Source organism: Myotis lucifugus, unplaced genomic scaffold, assembly GCF_000147115.1.
Source record: "Myotis lucifugus unplaced genomic scaffold, Myoluc2.0 scaffold_255, whole genome shotgun sequence".
NCBI classification, from domain to species: domain Eukaryota; kingdom Metazoa; phylum Chordata; class Mammalia; order Chiroptera; family Vespertilionidae; genus Myotis; species Myotis lucifugus.
In genome coordinates, this window is record NW_005871303.1 from 968481 (window position 1) to 973305 (window position 4825).

The 4825-nt window shown below is 48.7% G+C and overlaps 1 protein-coding gene across 2 annotated transcripts in view; it reads left to right on the forward strand.

Annotated features, from left to right (window-relative positions):
* The first annotated feature begins 1 nt into the window (after window position 1).
* PPP2R2D (protein phosphatase 2 regulatory subunit Bdelta) overlaps window positions 2–4825 on the forward strand; it is a 22346-nt gene continuing 17522 nt past the window's right edge. Inside the window, exon 1 of one of the 2 annotated variants that reach the window (XM_014464528.2) lies at window positions 2–133. The gene's annotated coding sequence lies outside the window, so the exon portion shown is untranslated. The remainder of the gene's footprint in view (window positions 134–4825) is intronic. The other variant, XM_014464531.2, reaches the window with a different exon arrangement.

Genomic DNA, 4825 nt, shown 5'->3' on the forward strand with positions numbered 1-4825 from the left:
GGGCGGGGCCGCGCGCCTGACGTGCCCGGTGTGTCCGCAGGAGCCGGAGGCGGCGGCTGCCCGGCGAGCGGCAACGACTTGCAGTGGTGTTTCTCGCAGGTCAAGGGGGCCATCGACGAGGACGTGGCGGAAGGTAAGGCCTCGCCCTCCCCCGCGCCCCTCCCCGCACCAGCCCTCGGGACCTGGTGTCGAGGCCCCGCCGGGAGCGTGCGCGCCGAGGTCCGGTCCGCAGACTGCCGCCGGTCCGCGAGCTGTGCGGGGAGCCCAAGGTCACGGCGCCTGCTCGCAACTCGGTCTTCCGCGCGGGTTCCGGGCTCTCCCCACCGCACGGGCTGCCGCCGGCAACTCGGACCTGGAAGTCTTTGCAGAAACTGGGGGCTCGGGAAACCAAACGGGGGCGACTGCTCCTCTGCAGTGGGTGCGGGCCGCGCTGGGCCGGTCGGGACGGCGGCCGGAGCCCTAGACCCGGGCCGCCTGTTCCGCCGGGGGTCTGAGCTGCCCTTGGCCGCGGTGTCCACCTTTAAAGACGGGTCGGGATTTGGTGGTCAGTTCCTGCCTGTCCAGGGATGCGTTGCCAAGCCCTTGCTCGGAGCTGGCGGCTCTTTTCGTCACCGTAGCCCCGAATGAGCCAGGGCACCAGGTTCTGGTCTGCCCACCCAGCCGCTCGGCGGAGACGCGGGAGTTTCATTAGAGCCACACTGTCACTTTCTGCCTTTACACAAAAGACCGCTCTTTTGCCCCAAGAAACGGACAGCCTCTGGCCGGTGTCTGGTCCCCTCTCCTCCTCCTTGGCCCCTCCGGTGACCTTCTTGGTCCGGAGACCTTTGGTGCGGATTATTAAGCTCAGCCCTGCTCCGAGAAGTCTAAAGATAGATGCATAGAGTTTGAGGTGGAAACTAGGTGATTTTATATAACCTAAGCAGTTTGGTTCTGTTTCTCTTCTGTTCACTTAGGATACGTCACTTTGGTTCATTTTGCATGAGCCAAGTGGGTGACAGTTTAACTTCCTCGAAATTTCTATCAGGAGTGAAGCAAACCCTGTTTGTTTAGACGCAGTGGTTCTCAACCTTCTGGCCCTTTAAATACAGTTCCTCATGTGGTGACCCAACCATAAAATTATTTTCGTTGCTACTTCATAACTGTAATGTTGCTACTGTGATGAATCTTAATGTAAATATGTGATATGCAGGATGGTCTTAGGCGACCACTGGGAAAGGGTCGTTCGACCGCCAAAGGGGTCGCGACCCACAGGTTGAGAACCGCTGGAGAGGTAGCGAGGTGGAAGGGCTCAATGCCTCTATTAATTTCTGTTTTGTTTTTTCCTTAAAGAAGTCATTGTTGACAAGCTGAATAAACTTTAAATCTAACAAATGACGTATTTTACTAGTACTATGATGTTATAGTTTGAAAATATGCTGTCTTTTAAAAACCCTTGGCAGAAATATTTTGTTCTCTGAATTAAACTGATTGGAAATTTTTGCAGTTTGAAGTAAAATGTTGAACACATCTCAAAGCTTGGTATTTCAGGTTATCTTTTTTGGTGATAAAAAGCTTTGTAGTCATTAGCCACGTTGTTGGTTTGTTTGTTTTTTATTGTGGTGTGTATTCAGGCTTTCTATCTTAGTCCACATATGCTTCGGCCTTAGTAATCTATCAGGGTTAACACATTTATAACTCTTCATCGTCGTTGTGATAGTTTCATTTGAATTGTTTTATTACAATAGAAGTCGGTAATAAGGAAAATGTAATTGTTAGCAACTAGTGATTGTTAAGCAATTAGAATAAAGATGGTCAAGAAGCTGGTTGTAGCCCTAGCTGGTTTGGCTCAATGGACAGAGCGTGGGCCTGCAGACCGAAGGGTCCCAGGTTTGATTCCGGCAAAAGGGCACATGATCCGGTTGCCGGCTAGATCCCCAGTAGGGGGCGTGCAGGAGGCAGCCAACCAGTGATTCTCTCTCTCATCATTGACGTTTCTATCTCTTTCTCCCTTCCTCTCTGAAATCAATAAATATATATATTTTTAAAAAAAAAAAAAAAAGCTGGTTGTACCCAAACATCCTTGAGAAAGAAATGTCGCCAAGTGCTAACAGCAGGTGGGTCCTTTAAGGAGATGTGTACCCTGATTGCTTGGACCAGGGACTTGAGTAGTAAATTTGTTTAGATTTGTGGCTCATAAGGCCTTTGTTCTTGAAAGTTTTGTTCTGGTCTGAGCTCTGCTTTGAGAAGTTCCACTGTAACCCTCAATCATCCGCTTTCCCCTGCACTGGGAGATGAAGTGGCTGAGATTGTTTTCATGGGAAGTTCTGGGTTTGGTGTATGCCTGCCATTTATCAGGTCTGTGAAATGGGTACTGTTCCTTGTGACTGTTACAGGATTGTTGGGAAGATTCCAGGTAATGCAGGGAATCTCTGGCAAACAGGCAGCACAGTACCTGATAACTGTTAAAAGCTGGTGTCTTGCATAGGAGAATAACTTATTCTTTGTTTCTCCAAGGAGCCAACTTAAGAAAATGAAGGGTATTGGGTGCTAGTTTCCAGCTGAGTTCATTTTAAAAGGTCAGAACAGTGTCCTGAAGGGCTGCTGGTGCTGGGTGTTGGAATAGAGAAACCCAGTTCCTGCCTCACAAAGCCCTCTGCTTAGGCAGACTGAAGCAGATGCGTCATTGCATCATTCTGAGAGCAGGGCATTTCGAGAAAACATGATAGACGTGCCCAGTACGGAGACTTGTATGGGGAGTGAAGGGGAGAAGTGAGGCTGTGTGTAGGAAGAGGGAGGAAGAAGAATGTTCCAGATGGAGGGAGATTGGAGAGAGAGTGGTGCTTTCTGGGAAACCAGTGTGGTTGGCAGGGTCCAAAGGCTGATGAAGGAAAGCCTTGAATACCATGCTGAGGACTTAGAATTGTGCTTTGAAGTGATTGCAACGGTAAGCAGAGGAGTGACACTGACTACGTTTTTTAGGAAGATCACTCTGGCCTTTGGAGAATGGAGGTTCTGGGGTAAGAACGGAGGCAGAAGTACCAATTAGAAACTTACTGCAATAATAAAGGCTGGAAATGTGGGCGCACTCTAAATCAGAGGTCTGCCAACTTGTTTGTAAAGGCATGTCGTAGATATTTTCTACTTTGCAGACCACACTGTTTCTGTTGCAACTACTAAGCTCAACTCTGCTTTTGTAGCAGGAAAGCAGGGAAGAACCCACTTAGGAATGGGTATCATGGTGGGCCAGTACCATTATTAACAAAGCAGCGGGGGTCAGATTGTGCCCTTGAGTTGGCCAGCCCTGTGCTAAACCAGTGGTTCTTGGAGCCTTTGGTTCCAGGAGGACGCGGGAGCTTTCGTTCTTGTGGGTTATATGTATCGAGATTTGTTATATTTAAAGTTAAAACAGAACAATTTAAAATATTTTCATTATTTCACTTTAAAATAATCTATTACATGTTAACATGACATTTTAAATGAAAAACAGATTTAGTGAGGAGAATGGTGTTTACTTTTTGCAAACTGTAAGTATATGGCTTAGTCGCAGATAGCTGGATTCTCAGATCTTCTTCTGCAATTAACCTGTTGCAGTGGTCTTACTGAAATACTTGAGCCCGGTGCACAAATTCGTGCACCAGTGGGGTCCCTAGGTCTGGCCTGTGGGATTGGGCCAAAACCCACTCTCTAACATCCCCCGAGAAGTCCTGGATTGCGAGAAGGTGCAGGCTAGGGACCCCACTGGTGCATGTTCGGGGCCGGAGAGGGACATAGGAGGTTGGCTAGCCAGGGAGGGACCGCAGGAGGGCTCCAGGACATGTCTGGCCCGTCTTGCTCAGTCCCGGTTGGCTGGACCCCAGCAGCAGGCTCACCTACCAGTCGGAGTGTCTGTCCCCTGGTGGTCAGTGCACATCATAGCAAACGGTTGAGCAGCCTTAGCATATCATTAGCATATTACACTTTGATTGGTTGAATGGACAACTGGACACTTAGCATATTAGGCTTTTATTATATAGGATATGAAGAAAATTTGGCCTCAGCTTACACGTAGTTAGAAAAGGAAGGAGTGACGGAATAGCCTTCTCATATAGTTGCGGCTATTCTTTAATAGTACAATGAAACTGAAGGGGGGATGCTTTCCTCAAGTTTAGTTATGCTTTGAAACCTGAAACTTTTTATTCCATTACATCAAAATCCATGGTTCTGTCTTGTACTTTGAATAAATCTCTTACTCATGCATGTGGTTTGCTAACATCACACCTGGGTCATTGGGAAATATTTGTGCATTGAATTGTTCAGATTATATAAATGATACATTTCATTATACAAGCTAAAGAAAATCACACTTGTTAACATCACCACTGACCTCATCAGAAAAATCTTACAGTGGAGGCTATCAAATTAATAGTAATTGATATAAGTTTTCTAAAATTCTAATTTTCTATTGAAAGCTTGGATTTTTATCCTATATAATAAAACCCTAATATGGCAATTGACCAAACAGCGGAACGACCGGTCACTATGACGCACACTGACCACCAGGGGGCAGACGCTCAGTGCAGGAGCTGCCCCCTGGTGGTCAGTGTGCTCCCACAGGGGGAGCGCTGCTCAGCCAGAAGCTGGGCTGACCTCTGGCAAGTGCAGCGGTGGTGGCGAGAGCCTCTCCCATCTCCGAGGCAGCGCTAAGGAACAGCGAGCCAGGCTTCTGGCTGGTGAGCGCAGCAGCAGCACTAAGGACCCCTCAGGAGATGTCCACCTGCTGGGGGGGGGGGGGGGGGAGCGGGCCTAAGCAGGCAGGCGGACATCCCCTGAGGGGTCCTAGACGGCGAGAGGGCACAGGCCGGGCTGA